Raw genomic sequence first — 13660 nt, 5'->3', positions numbered from 1 at the left:
TGAACCCAAGCTGTCAGTGTCCCAGTTCTGAAGAGAGATACTGAGATATACAGTGATGTAAGAATGCAGGGGACAAGGGTTGAGGGGATGAGCCAGGGAACAGTTTTGGCATCTCCCCTCACTTTGGGTTCACTGTTAGGGTAAACTACATCATGAAACCGGCATGTACTAACTCATTCATCTGAGATTGCATTAACGGAAGCTAGGTAGATCAAAGCCTTACAAGTGTGCAGCGAAAAGTCCCAACTCCCTTTCCAAGGCAGCCCTGTCCACCAAGAGAGAGACGGCGAACAAAGACATTTCCCGAAATACTTGAATGATTTCTTACTCAGAGGTTGGCGGTTTGTATGGAAAGTATATGATTACTATAAGTGAGAGGAGTTTCTAAATGTATCAATGTTAAGTGTATCTGTCCCTCTCTGCCCCCCCCCCTTGTCTCTTTTGTAACAAGCAGCCATGTTGTGTTGGTGTGCTAGGGACCTGTTTTTACCGTAATAAGTGTTTATCCTGTGTTACCATTTAATTAGCTAGTAAATTAATAATTAAACCAACTTGTTTTGTACTGAATCATAAGTAAGGCTTGGGTTTTGCAGATGCAAGCAGGTTACGACTATTTTAAATGTATTTTTAATAACAATTAGGCCTTACTGTTGAATTCAGTCTACGGGAATTGCGTAGTAAATGACGTTATACACCAAAAGAGCAGTAGGCAGGATTGTCGTCGAGTGTGAGAGTTTCCTTTCGACCCAGATAGCAGGGAGAGATTGACTCCAGTGTTGTATACCTGACAAAGGGTCAGAGTGTGTAAGGTAATTATTAATTTCCAGAGCTAGGACATAACGGCCAGCCTATTAAGGAAATTTGAGAAGATATATTTGTTTGTCTGGAGCGAAGTATTATCGGTCTCTCTCGCACTTCATGAGTGCGAGTAGATACTGGAACATAAAGAAATACTCGCCGTAACATTGCTAGCAAGAAACGCAGATTGGGTTGAACGTGAGACGTCGTTAGTAAACCCCCATTCCCAAATTGAAGGGGTCCCTTTTGTTCTCGATTTAAAAATTATTGTACAAGAACGGCTAGCTTTGCATTAGAATATTAGCTAACGAACAGAGAGAAGCCATTTGCCTTTCTTTACAGTGGAAATCCCGCGCTTTGGGCAACAGAAGTCCCGCCTTTTCTGGAATCCCGTGTGACTTCAGCATTCAGGGGCAAAAAGTTCACACATCTGTAACAACTGGTTACACTTTATAATATTGTACCAATCTCAACTTATTGGATATTGTCGTCTCATTCGATTTAACAAGGACGTTAAATTGCCAAACAAACCTTTTTATCAGGTTGATCATTCAGCTAAGGATCCAATTAATTTGTTCCAACCAATGAAACATTTTAAACTTGTCAATCTTAACCTAGATACAGCGAGACTTTCAGGTTAATTAAAGTGTAATTCCCAGATAGCCTATACAGGTATGATTAATCATTAACATTGCTAAATCAATTCAATTTGCAAGTTCATTGAAGTCCAACTCCTACTTTAATGATCCACTATTGAGTCATTAACGTCTATTCATTTATTTAAATCATTTTGCAGATTCCAACAAGTTAAAATCCAAACGTAAAAAAATAAATCAAGCTATCAAAGGGGCTGTTCCCCATTCCCCTGCTAATAAGTGAACCCTCTCCCATGGACTGATTGGTCACTGAACTCAGCAGCGAAACATAAACCCAAACTATGCCAAAGGGCTGAGAATGTTAGATCACAACGGCATAAGCGAAAAAAAAGAAATAATATGCGAAAAACGCCATCCAAAATAAACCATCAGGTTTGTAAAGGTTATCTCCAGTTTAGCCCTGAAGTATGGTCGTCAGCAGAGATTGACATAGATCCAGTACCGCGGTGCACAGCAGAAGCACGAGCTAGAAATGGTTGAGATTAAGGGACAGGGGGAGAGAACCAGAAAACGAATGACAAAAGCCGAAAAAGAAAAGATACTGCTAGCCGAAGAACTGCGTTTGAGAACGGAACAACTAAAAGAAATGAAAAAACTTGACGACAAACAAGGAAACACATGAACATCTACAGGAACAACTTGATTTAGCCAAAATAAAACCCGACAAGGTCCACACCAAACTAGATAAAATGGATGAGTTAGCTACAAACAGGGGCGTGTAACTTGATAACATGCATGCAGTTTTGATGAACACTCAAAGCAACAATGTTCTAGTCCAAATGCTGCAGACCGAAGATCATTTAATGAACACAATGAACAAGTTGGATGACAAAACAGCGGAACTCCTTGAAGTCGCTGACCAAATGAATGATGGGAGAACCCCGGTGAGGAATACGGACAAAATGATCTAAGCAAGCAGAGGAAATCTCATTTACTGAATCTCTTCCTCCGCACTCAAGACTTCCCTGCAAACCATGACATTTAAGTATGTGGCCGAACGGAGCAAGTATGACACTCGCGTGTCTAAAATAAGCACTCTAAGCTCCAAACTGGACTCTGATATGCAGCAGAATACCATCCTTAGGTACCACCTGGAGGAACTCCAGAACAGTCACGCGCTACAGTGTGACTACCCAACAAAGCAACCAAGATTGCAAACTGAGCTCGGTACACAAAGGAGTGAAGACGACAGAAGGTTTCAGACTTTACCTCTCAGGTGTCCCTAGTCTTTTCTTCTTGGCCATTCGGCACAGAGTAATATGGCGCCTCGTCACCAACAAAGCCAAAATGCTCTTAGCGTGGAACACCCTGACAAAATCAAAAACTTTTGCACCTTTGACTCAGATCCAGGGAAGCCAAACGACACAGACATTCTTGGCAGACATGGAGGACGCCTTTGATGGCTACCCGAACGCAACGGGTACTGGCAAGCTTTATCTGTTGAAACAAGTGTCGAATAGACACGACATGGTTAGTCCGTCTACAACAGCAACATGTGCAAAACTACGCAAAACTACTCACTGAAACAGGAATGGAAGAGTTATTACCATTCAAACAAATGTTCATGTAGAAAATGTATCCTAACTTCATTAACTACTTGGGCCCTACAGCCCACGTTGGTTTGCCAATCTCAGAACTCAGAGAGCTGACGAGAACACCTTGAGGCATCAAAAGTGAGCCGCACTAAGAGCCCTGACATCTCAGTTTTCAATATTGAGCAGGAGCACTCATTCCAGTTAGAGGGTGCGGCATCAGGGATAGGAGCGTGGAGTGATGACGCACAACAATGGTATCTACCACAAAACCACGATACCAACAACCACCGAGGTCAAAATAACTATAAAGAACATTGCCAGTGAAAAGACTACCACTACAATCAACCTGGTCGCTATGATCCTGCCCACAACCCACATGGGTAACAAAGAGTTTAATGACGATCAAAACGTAAACCGATGCACTCTAGAAGTTGAGACGTACAGAAGAGAAATAAATTGAGAAAGAGTGAAAAGGTCTGCCGAAATTAACACCATTAGCAAGGATGTAAACAATCAAATTACCCCCGCTCTCACTCGTAACCCTATTCAGGGCCCACTCGATCAAGAAACAAGACCACAAGCTTTGGCTACGGACTCTATAGACACAAACGATGTGTCACACAAGGTAAACCACATCACTATAGCCAATTCCACACAAACTCCGATCTGTTTTCACCATGAACACAAATGGCACATCACAATGGTGTGAATAACCCCTCCACTTTGTGGGGAATATGACCACAAAACACAACTCTGTAAGTCGCTACATGGAAACAGTCCTGGAGGACTGCTTCACCAATGATGAAGGGCTCTACAGTGCGAGTATTTCACTCGCATATGCCCCTAAAAATAGATGTGCGCAGGAAAAAGAAATTTACGAGCAGTGTGTGAGTAAAGATTACAACCAACCGTAAATCCCCCTGCTTTCCCCCCTGCTGCTAATTGTTTAAAAACTACAAGTCCCACATTTTACAAGCGGTATACGCCAACCACAGTAAAGTTTTCTGTGATGACGCAGTCCAGTCAGAGTGAGAGAAAGGTGAACAACACTGGAAAAAATAAATCGGTATAGGCTATAAGTTAACGTGCAGTCATCGATAAAAATGAAGCCTTTCAATGTTATTTTAAGTGAAAAAGCGATGAGGAGAAAGAGGAATCCAGCGAGGGGGATTCACAAGTTTCAACTAACGAAGCCTCTTCACAAGGTTTACCTGAGCCGGCTAATGTTGACATGGCAGCTAATGTAAGGGATGCTGAGAAAAAACGTTAGCTAAGCTGCTGAGAACAATGTTAGCGAAGCTACCGTGACCCTCGCTGTCACTTCAACGTCCACTGTAGCCTGGTGGAAGGAGAACATATAGATTTCAATGGGAATTTGCTCAAAATGATCCCATTGCTAGATTTCGAAAACAACGTCATGTTCTGCAAATATTGTAGAGGGCAGAAACAGGCGGGAAGCTAGTCCTTCGTGTCAGGAAACCCGCATCTGAAAAGAGATAATGTAACAAAACATAACATCTCGCAGCGGAATATCCAGTACAGATATCTGTACCTGTTGAGACAGGAGAAACCATCAGGCACTGTGTCAGCAGCCTTGAGAAGGCAAGTGCTGTTGTCTGGAGGAAAAGAGGAGGCATCTGAAATTAAAGATAAACATTGCATACTTCATTGCAAAAGAAGAACCTTTAATCAAATTTGGGCCGCTTATCAGACCACAAAAACAGAGTTGACATTAATCCCACATATGACAATGATGTAAGATGTGCATAGATGATTGGTAAAGTTGCTGACATAATGAGAGGGCCTGTCAGCGAAGCTGAAAGCCACGAAGCATTTTGCCATTCTAATAGACGGAGACACTGATATATCCAACACTGAATGCGAGATTGTCTTCATGCTCTTGTTGGAGGATGGGAAGCCAGTCGATCTCCTGGTCAGACAGACTCTTGAGCACTCCCATGCAATTGGTAAGTTGTTTCTCTTTACAGGCTTTATTCTTGTGTAAAGTTGAATCATTATTCGTAATGGAGATAGAATTTAGTTTGTCAGAAATACTTTTGTAGAATAGTTTTTTTGTGTTGTCATTCGAGGTGTTTTGGATGCCACCAAGGCCGCATTTCGTGCTGTTTGCTCATTGGATGGTCATGGATGAAGAATTGCATGTCCTTCGGGGCAGATGGTGCCTCCGTGAACATGGGCCACCATGGGGGAGTGATTGCCCATCTGCAGAGAGAGGCAGGGGGGCATATAATTCCAATACACTGTATGCCACAAAGATAATTTATTAGTTACAAACCTATGATTGAGTTTTATTTGCAAGCAGAGAATGTTAAACAGTGTGTGTGTGTGCATGCGCGCTCTAAGTGCTGGAATGGTAAATACCACAGACTTATTGTTTTCTGCTGGCACAAGAGACAGGGGGGGTTGAATTGTTTGGAAGATTCTGTTCTGACTTTCACAGGCTAGACCTGAATGTATTGCCAGGCTAGGGCTGGCAATACTTTCAGAAGAAAGAGCCAAAAGGTGTCTGCCGTGTACGATCTTCTGAATCTGAAATGGAAGATGTATCACTTCAGCGGAAAATCCAAACAAGAGCTCTATGTTTTTGGGCGAGAGCGCTGTGTGGATATTTGCACACCATCTAGCGTCAAGGGCACTCGCTGGATCCCCCATGTCTACAGAGACCTCAAAAAAACTGTTCCTGCAGCATGGAAAAGACAAGGACCTTGCCACTGACAAAGGCCAGTACTCCGTTGTTCTGCAGCACATGGAGCACCTGGCTGTAGCATCAACAACAACGGAAGTTCAAGGGCGGGCAAAGGAGGTAAGATTTACACAGAAAATGTAATACCACAAGACTCAAATAAACTGTCAGAATCAAGTAATTGACAGGTGATAGTTTATTTACTCACTACTTAACAGATAATACGGGAAATGGAGTATGTGTATTCTGCCATTTTCTTTCAGACATGTTTGAGGAGCTATCCTCACTTAACATCCCCCTGCAAAGGAATGATCTGATCCTCCCCCAAGCCACATCAGACTTGAGGAAGACAGTGACCAGACTGGAAGCACTAAAGCTTAGGGCAAAAGCAGGAGGCATGCTGGAGAAGATCCAGACCATGCTTGCTCAGCTGCAGGGTGATGAGAGGAGATTCCAGGTGTGTTAGGATGACAGCTTGTTAGGATGCAAGAGAAATCGATGATTAAAAATCGATGATTAAGACAGATTCTCAGTGTGAGAATCAATGTATTCGTTGCCTAATAGAACAACGAGGATAAGGAGGGAAATGCAGTGGAGAAGTCTTTAAAAAAAATATATATATATGGGAGACAGACAAATGCCCAGACATTTCATTGTGTGTTGGTGTGTGAATCTCTATATACATGTGTGTGTGTGTCATTTCTGTTAAAGGGAATAACACTGAAGGGGAATATGAAAGTCTTCACAGACCTCACCAATCCCCAACTGAAGCAGCACATGGAGGCAGCCGTCAACATCAGCGTGGATGATCTCAAAGCCAGGTTTGGTGGTTTGCTGAAGGATGAGGGTGTCCAGACCGCAGTGGAGTCTTTCAGAGTGCTAAACTCTGACACATGGCCAGAAGACCAGGCCAGCCTTCTCACCTTTGAGTGGAAGGGGCAGTAGGACAAGTTCTACAGTGGCCTGTGGGAGACCATGTTGCCTGTAGGGGTCCTTTGTCACGATTACAAGGCAGGCTAACAGTCCTGAGTGGTTATGTATGGTATCCTTCTATCTGTGGTTTTGATAAGTTAATGGTAAGAGTTTAAATGAAATTGAAAGATATATTTTCCCTAGAACATACTGGAGTTGGTGCAGCTTATGCTGGTGTTGCCCATTTCAGCCACTCAGTGTGAGCGAGGCTTCTCTGCGCAGAACCGGATTAAGAATTCGACAAGAAGCTGCCTTGGGGTCTCCCCCAGGGAAGACCTGATGAGGATCAGCCTGGAGGGGCCTTCAGTCGAGGAGTTTGATCCCATTGCTGCCATGGATCGCTGGCTGACCTCTTAGCATGCCAGACGGCCAACATACAAAAGCAGCTGGACATCTGATATCCTTTGCGTCGAGTAGGCATGGGTCAATGTGTGGTTTTGGTGGTATGTGCTGTTTCATAGATGTGTGCCCCTTGGTACATGTGCACACACACAAGCAGTATAAATATGTATGTAATAAATGCTTTGTTACTTTAACATTTTACACTGTGCGCTTCAATTTCTGGGTGCGCCTACATTTTTTCATTTCGGAGCACATGTACTCCTTGGGGGAAAAAAATTGTGTAGAGCCCTGTGATGCACGAATTCATTCGGCTCGACAATAACACTCATCTCTCAAACATGGATAAAATGATCTCAAAAGGGCTGTGAACCTAGCTAAACTTTGGTTGAAAACAACACTAAACTTTGAGGTTTCACTCAAACTACTTCGCCACTCACAAAGTGACTCATGCTGAAACTACACTTCCAAAACGTATCGCTTGTTCACCCTGTGTATGTTACCAGCCACAAAACTGAACACCTGCTACTCTGAGCAGGCTTGATGGATCGTTTGGTCCCACTGATTGATTGGAAAAACAACCAATTGTGGTCACAAGTAACCGTGCTGCCTCCACTGACAACACTGTGTTCTCCTAATGCTGCAACACAGTCATCCACAAGGACCCCTTGGGAAGAATACTTTTTGATAACTCTTGGTACAAAATCTGACTCAAGCGGATATTACAATATCTCAGCACATACAAATCAGCAAACCTCAGACTATTATTTCCATGATTTCGAGGAAGCAGTCTCTGAGTGAGCAACTTCCGTCCTCATTGGAGTCATGCAATACTGTAGCTAAGATGAACTTCTCTTGTCCTTCAGACACTTCTGCATGCAGTGCAGCAGTCTCAGGAAACTAAGTATCAATGTTCAGAGTGGACTCTGCTTCCGATGATAGATTTTCCACTTTGAGGGCGACAGACCCCTTAACAATGAAACTAACAGCTCCAGTCCCGCCACTGACCCGGTAACTCCAACTAGTATAACACTGTGTGATATCGCCGAAAGATATCCTCGTCTCAGTTCGCAGTTACTGAAACGGTTCCCACACGTGGACGCTGTGGAAAATGCGGGCCATGATAGTCACTAAGCATTTTGAAGCAAAAACACCAGGAGATTTGGCTGAAAGGTTACAGCCAATCTACAAACAACGCAGCTGCTGACAACTTGTACAAAGTGCACAATATATTTGTTTGTGCCTCGGAAACCAACACCAACCGATGGTTGGGGTGTCCGGAGACAAAAGGGGGGGAGATACTAGCCCAGCTCCATGATGAGCCTCGTCGAGGCCAGTGGGTGGGTCGAGGCTACGTGCAACACTGTGCGAGGCCGCCCACGAGAACAGAAAGGGGCGGACAAGCCCCTCAACGGGGATAACCTTGGAATACATATTGTGATATCTCAGAGGTGTCCCACACGGGTCGTAAAAGAGATCACTGAGGTGTCCCACACTTTCCATCTCCCCCCAAAAAATGGTAACAATAATCATTCGTAGCCATGCGTAGTCTCAACTACAATGCAAATAGTAAAATACTCATGCGTTCCGGTAGGACAACAATACGGAATAAGAATCGGTAGAATAGTTGGTCCCCTTTGGTACCAGTACCAATGCCAGAAACAGTCAGCAGGTTAGAAACCTAACAAGTCAAATTGCCCTTGATAACAGCAACAGATGAGGTAGTAGTCACTCAGATTGCACCACGTGGAAGGGAATCGCCAAAACACTCTTCTGATGTTAACACACATGCCGTTAACAAATAGAACTGTAAAAATATCTGAACACTATGAAGTGGATATCAACGCACACGTACTCAATTACATGCTCGTTTACACATACGGACTTACACACACACACCCTGATCTTGCGCTCTTCTCGCCATCTCTATTGTCGAGAACTGTTTTATAATTTAATATGTTTGTTTCTTTTTTATGTATTTGTCTACAAGTTTATATATGTTTACAACAAGCAAGGGGAAGATATCAGAATAGGAGCATTGGGGAATAATAACATATTGTACAGAATACATTTGTACTGTAGTGAAGCCGTCTCTAGAGTAACGCGCGGTCTCTTTCATGATCATGTGAAACATGAATTGCTATGGAAATGCTGGGATGTTTTTCAATGATGTTAAAGGTAATTATGATGCAACTATGACAGTGATACGATATGAATTACAATTATTTACATTTACATTACATTTAAGTCATTTAGCAGACGCTCTTATCCAGAGCGACTTACAAATTGGTGAATTCACCTTCTGACATCATCATCATCATCATCATCATTATCCTCATGAATATTAAGGCTATACCCACTACATGTTACACAAATACACTGAACCATGCAAATTGTCGGAGTTACTATTTATTTGGACATCACACATTATAGTCTTACTCTTACACAGACATTGTACACGCTCTCACTAAATCACATCCAATATCATACACATCAACCTACTCAGATTTACTACACATAAAATATATTGTCTTAATTTTCTAACAGCTGTGGCATTGCCTCACAGGCAAACAGGCAGGGGAATAAAACAAATATTGCTAGAACCTATTTCTTGAATTCTAAATATCAGACATTTGAAAGCTAATTTTGACCATCATAATACCTCTGATGGCAGTAACTTTACAAGCACTAATTATGGTGAATTTAGACTGAGAATGGTATCTAGTTATGGTAAGGGGGGAAATAAGCATAGCCAGTTCTAATTATAACGGTTTAGCAGATTATAAAAAAAGATCCATCTTTACGTGGCTAAAATAAAATGAATATAACATACTGTTTACAGGAAACTCACTCTACATCCTTAGAAGAAGTTGTGTGGAAAAAGGAATGGGGTGGTGAAATAATTCTCTGCCATGGACAAAGGAACTCAAAAGGTGTGATATGAACTAACAAACATTTCAATCGGAATGTGCAAATAGTCAGGAATGATGATTCGCAAGAAAGGTGGATCTTTTTGATTATGAAAGTGGATGAAAAAGAGATTTGGCTCATTAATCTATATGGTCTAAATCAGGATGATGCATACTTGTTTGAAAACATTTATAGCAATTTGTTGAACTTACAGGCAACAAATGATCAAACCATTATGGTAGGAGACTAACACAGGTGTTAAGTTGGACGTAAAGGTAATCATTCTACAAACTATTATCACCGTGCCCTTTAGGAAATCACAAATATTATGGACACATTAGAAATAGTGGATATTTGGACACTAAAAAACCTAGTGAGATATACATGGAGACTTAATCAAGCTAGTCGTCTTGCCTACTTAAGTCTCTTTCTCTCTTGCATAAAGGTTCAAAAAGTTTTAAAAGGAGACAGAATGTGATCGGATCAACATCTAATTGGCATTCACATAACTCAGGTTGTCCACGTGGACAGGGATATTGGAAATTTAATCAAAGTTTACTGGAGGACAACATTTTTAACTAAGACAAAATAATTAAGAACTGAATTTTTCCAGTATAATATAGGTTCAGAAAATCCCCTTATTGTTTGGGAAACCTTTATTAAAACGTACCTTCAGACCCCATTCAATTCAATATTCATCAATAATAAAAAAGCAGTTTCTGGCTAAAAAGAGACCAGACTAACAAGGGAAATCCATGAACTAATAGTACATGTAGATAGCAATAAAAACGATACTACAGAGATTCAAAATAAGTTAGAGGAAAAACAAAAAGAACTTGAGGAATTTATTCAAGCAAACTGGATAGAATATGGAGAAAAATTTTAAATTCTTCCTGAATCTCCAATACAGGAATGCTAACAAAAATAAATTTGCAGAAACTCATTGCTGAAGACAGTAATCTATGACTCTTCGAATGATATTTTAAAAGAGGAAGCAAAATATTTTAGGGATATGTTCTCTTTTCCGTCTCATCCTATCCCACTGAATGAAGATTACGGTAAGGAATTCTTTCCAAATAATATTTAAAAAATGGAAAATTAACAAATCTACAGAAAGATCCGTGAGAATGCCAAATTAGAGGCTATTAAATTCTTTCAGCCTGGAAAAACCCCAGGGCTTGATGGCATACCGGTAGAGGTATTTCAAGCCTTTTTATATACTAAAAGCTCCATTGTTAGATGGTTTTAACTTCTCCTATAGAAATGGTAGTCTGTCAGGTACTCAGCAGGATGGTCTGATTTCTCAGGGTATGGTCTGATTTCTCAGTGGCCAGCAGAGATAGGTGGGATGGGCTGAGGGAAGCTGAGGGTTGGGATGTGGTATTGGAGACAAGTGGGAGTAGAGTTAATGTGCGGGAGATAATGATGGTCAAAGATTAAAGTCAAAGTAAAAAATAAAACATAATAAAGTCAGTTTGAATGACACTGAGGGGCAGTGTTTTTACAGCTAATGCTGGTTTGCCTGAGGCTGATGCCGTGCAGGTGTTTGTACACATGTACACACACCCACTCATTCAAATAAACGCATACAAGAACACACACATACAGTGGGGCAAAAAAGTATTTAGTCAGCCACCAATTGTGCAAGTTCTCCCACTTAAAAAGACAAGGCCTGTAATTTTCAAAGGTACACTTAAACTATGACAGACAAAATGAGAAAAAAAATCCAGAAAATCACATTGTAGGATTGTTAATTAATTTATTTGCAAATGATGGTGGAAAATAAGTATTTGGTCAATAACAAAAGTTATATACCCTTTGTTGGCAATGACAGAGGTCAAACGTTTTCTGTAAGTCTTCACACACTGTTGCTGGTATTTTGGCCCATTCCTCCATGCAGATCTCCTCTAGAGCAGTGGTGTTTTGGGGCTGTTGCTGGGCAACATGGACTTTCAACTCCCTCCAAAGATTTTCTATGGGGTTGAGATCTGGAGACTGGCGAGGCCACTCCAGGACCTTGAAATGCTTCTTACGAAGCCATTCCTTCGTTGCCCGGGCGATGTGTTTGGGATCATTGTCATGCTGTAAGATCCAGCCATGTTTCATCTTCAATACCCTTGCTGATGGAAGGAGGTTTTCACTCAAAATCTCACGATACATGGCCCCATTCATTCTTTCCTTTACACGGATCAGTCGTCCTGGTCCCTTTGCAGAAAAACAGCCCCAAAGCATGATTTCAGCCCCAAAACATGTTTCCACCCCCATGCTTCACAGTAGGTATGGTGTTCTTTGGATGCAACTCGGCATTCTTTGTCCTCCAAACACGACGAGTTGAGTTTTTACCAAAAAGTTATATTTTGGTTTCATCTGACCATATGACATTCTCCCAATCTTCTGGATTATCCAAATGCTCTCTCGCAAATTTTAGACGGGCCTGGACATGTACTGGCTTAAGCAGGGGGACACGTCTGGCACTGCAGGATTTGAGTCCCTGGCGGCGTAGTGTGTTACTGATGTTAGGCTTTGTTACTTTGGTCCCAGCTCTCTGCAGGTCATTCACTAGGTCCCCCATGTGGTTCTGGGATTTTTGCTCACCGTTCTTGTGATAATTTTGACCCCACGGGGTGAGATCTTGCGTTGAGCCCCAGATCGAGGGAGATTACCAGTGGTCTTGTATGTCTTTCATTTCCTAATAATTGCTCCCACTGTTGATTTCTTCAAACCAAGCTGCTTACCTATTGCAGATTCAGTCTTCCCAGCCTGGTGCAGATCTACAATTTCTGGTGTCCGTTGAAAGCTCTTTGGTCTTGGCCATAGTGGAGTTTGGAGTGTGACCGTTTGAGGTTGTGGACAGGTGTCTTTTATACTGATAACAAGTTCAAACAGGTGCCATTACTACGGGTAACGAGTGGAGGACAGAGGAGCTTCAACCTCTTGGTGTTAGGGGGCAGTATTTTCATTTTTGGAAAAAAAACATTCCCGTTTTAAATTGTCCCGAAGGAATATATTATCGAATAGATATTAGAAAAAAACCTTGAGGATGGATTCTAAACAACGTTTGCCATGTTTCTGTCGATATTATGGAGCTAATTTGGCGTTGGTGTTGGTTACCGCAATTTCCGGGCGATTTCTCAACCAAACGTGAAGAACAAACGGAGCTATTTCACCTACAAAAATAATCTTTTGGGGAAAAAAATTAACTTTGGCTGTCTACCTGGGAGTCTCGTGAGTAAAAACATCCGAAGTTCATCAAAGGTAAACGATTTAATTTGTTTGCTTTTCTGATTTCCGTGACAAGGTTGCCTGCTGCTAGCAAGGCATAATGCTATGATAAAGTTACACAAATGCTTGTCTAGCGTTGGCTGTAAAGCATATTTAGAAAATCTGAGATGACAGGGTGATTAACAAAAAAAAGTTATTAATTAAAAAATTTAAAAAAGCTAAGCTGTGTTCCAATATATTTCACTTGTGATTTTCATGAATAGGAATATTTTCTAGGAAGATTTATGTCCGTTGTGTTATGCTAATTAGTGTCAGATGTAGACAACGGTCCCGTTCACTACAGGTTAAAGAAGAAGTTACAGGTCTGTGAGAGCCAGAAATCTTGCTTGTTTGTAGGTGAACAAATACTTATTTTTCACCATAATTTGCAAATAAATTCATTAAAAATCCTACAATGTGTTTTTCTGGAATTTCTTTCTCATTTTGTCTGTCATAGTTGAAGTGTACCTATGATGAAAATTACA

The 13660-nt window shown here is 41.5% G+C and overlaps 1 protein-coding gene across 2 annotated transcripts in view; it reads right to left on the bottom strand.

The window, feature by feature from the left end:
- The window catches only part of LOC135519366 (NEDD8-conjugating enzyme UBE2F), an 89926-nt gene that overhangs the window by 57063 nt on the left and 19203 nt on the right, over positions 1–13660 (bottom strand). The window lies entirely within an intron of this gene.

Source organism: Oncorhynchus masou, chromosome 29, assembly GCF_036934945.1.
Source record: "Oncorhynchus masou masou isolate Uvic2021 chromosome 29, UVic_Omas_1.1, whole genome shotgun sequence".
Lineage (NCBI taxonomy): Eukaryota > Metazoa > Chordata > Actinopteri > Salmoniformes > Salmonidae > Oncorhynchus > Oncorhynchus masou.
Note: the sequence above shows the minus strand (reverse complement) of the source record. Positions and strands in the feature narration are given on the sequence as shown.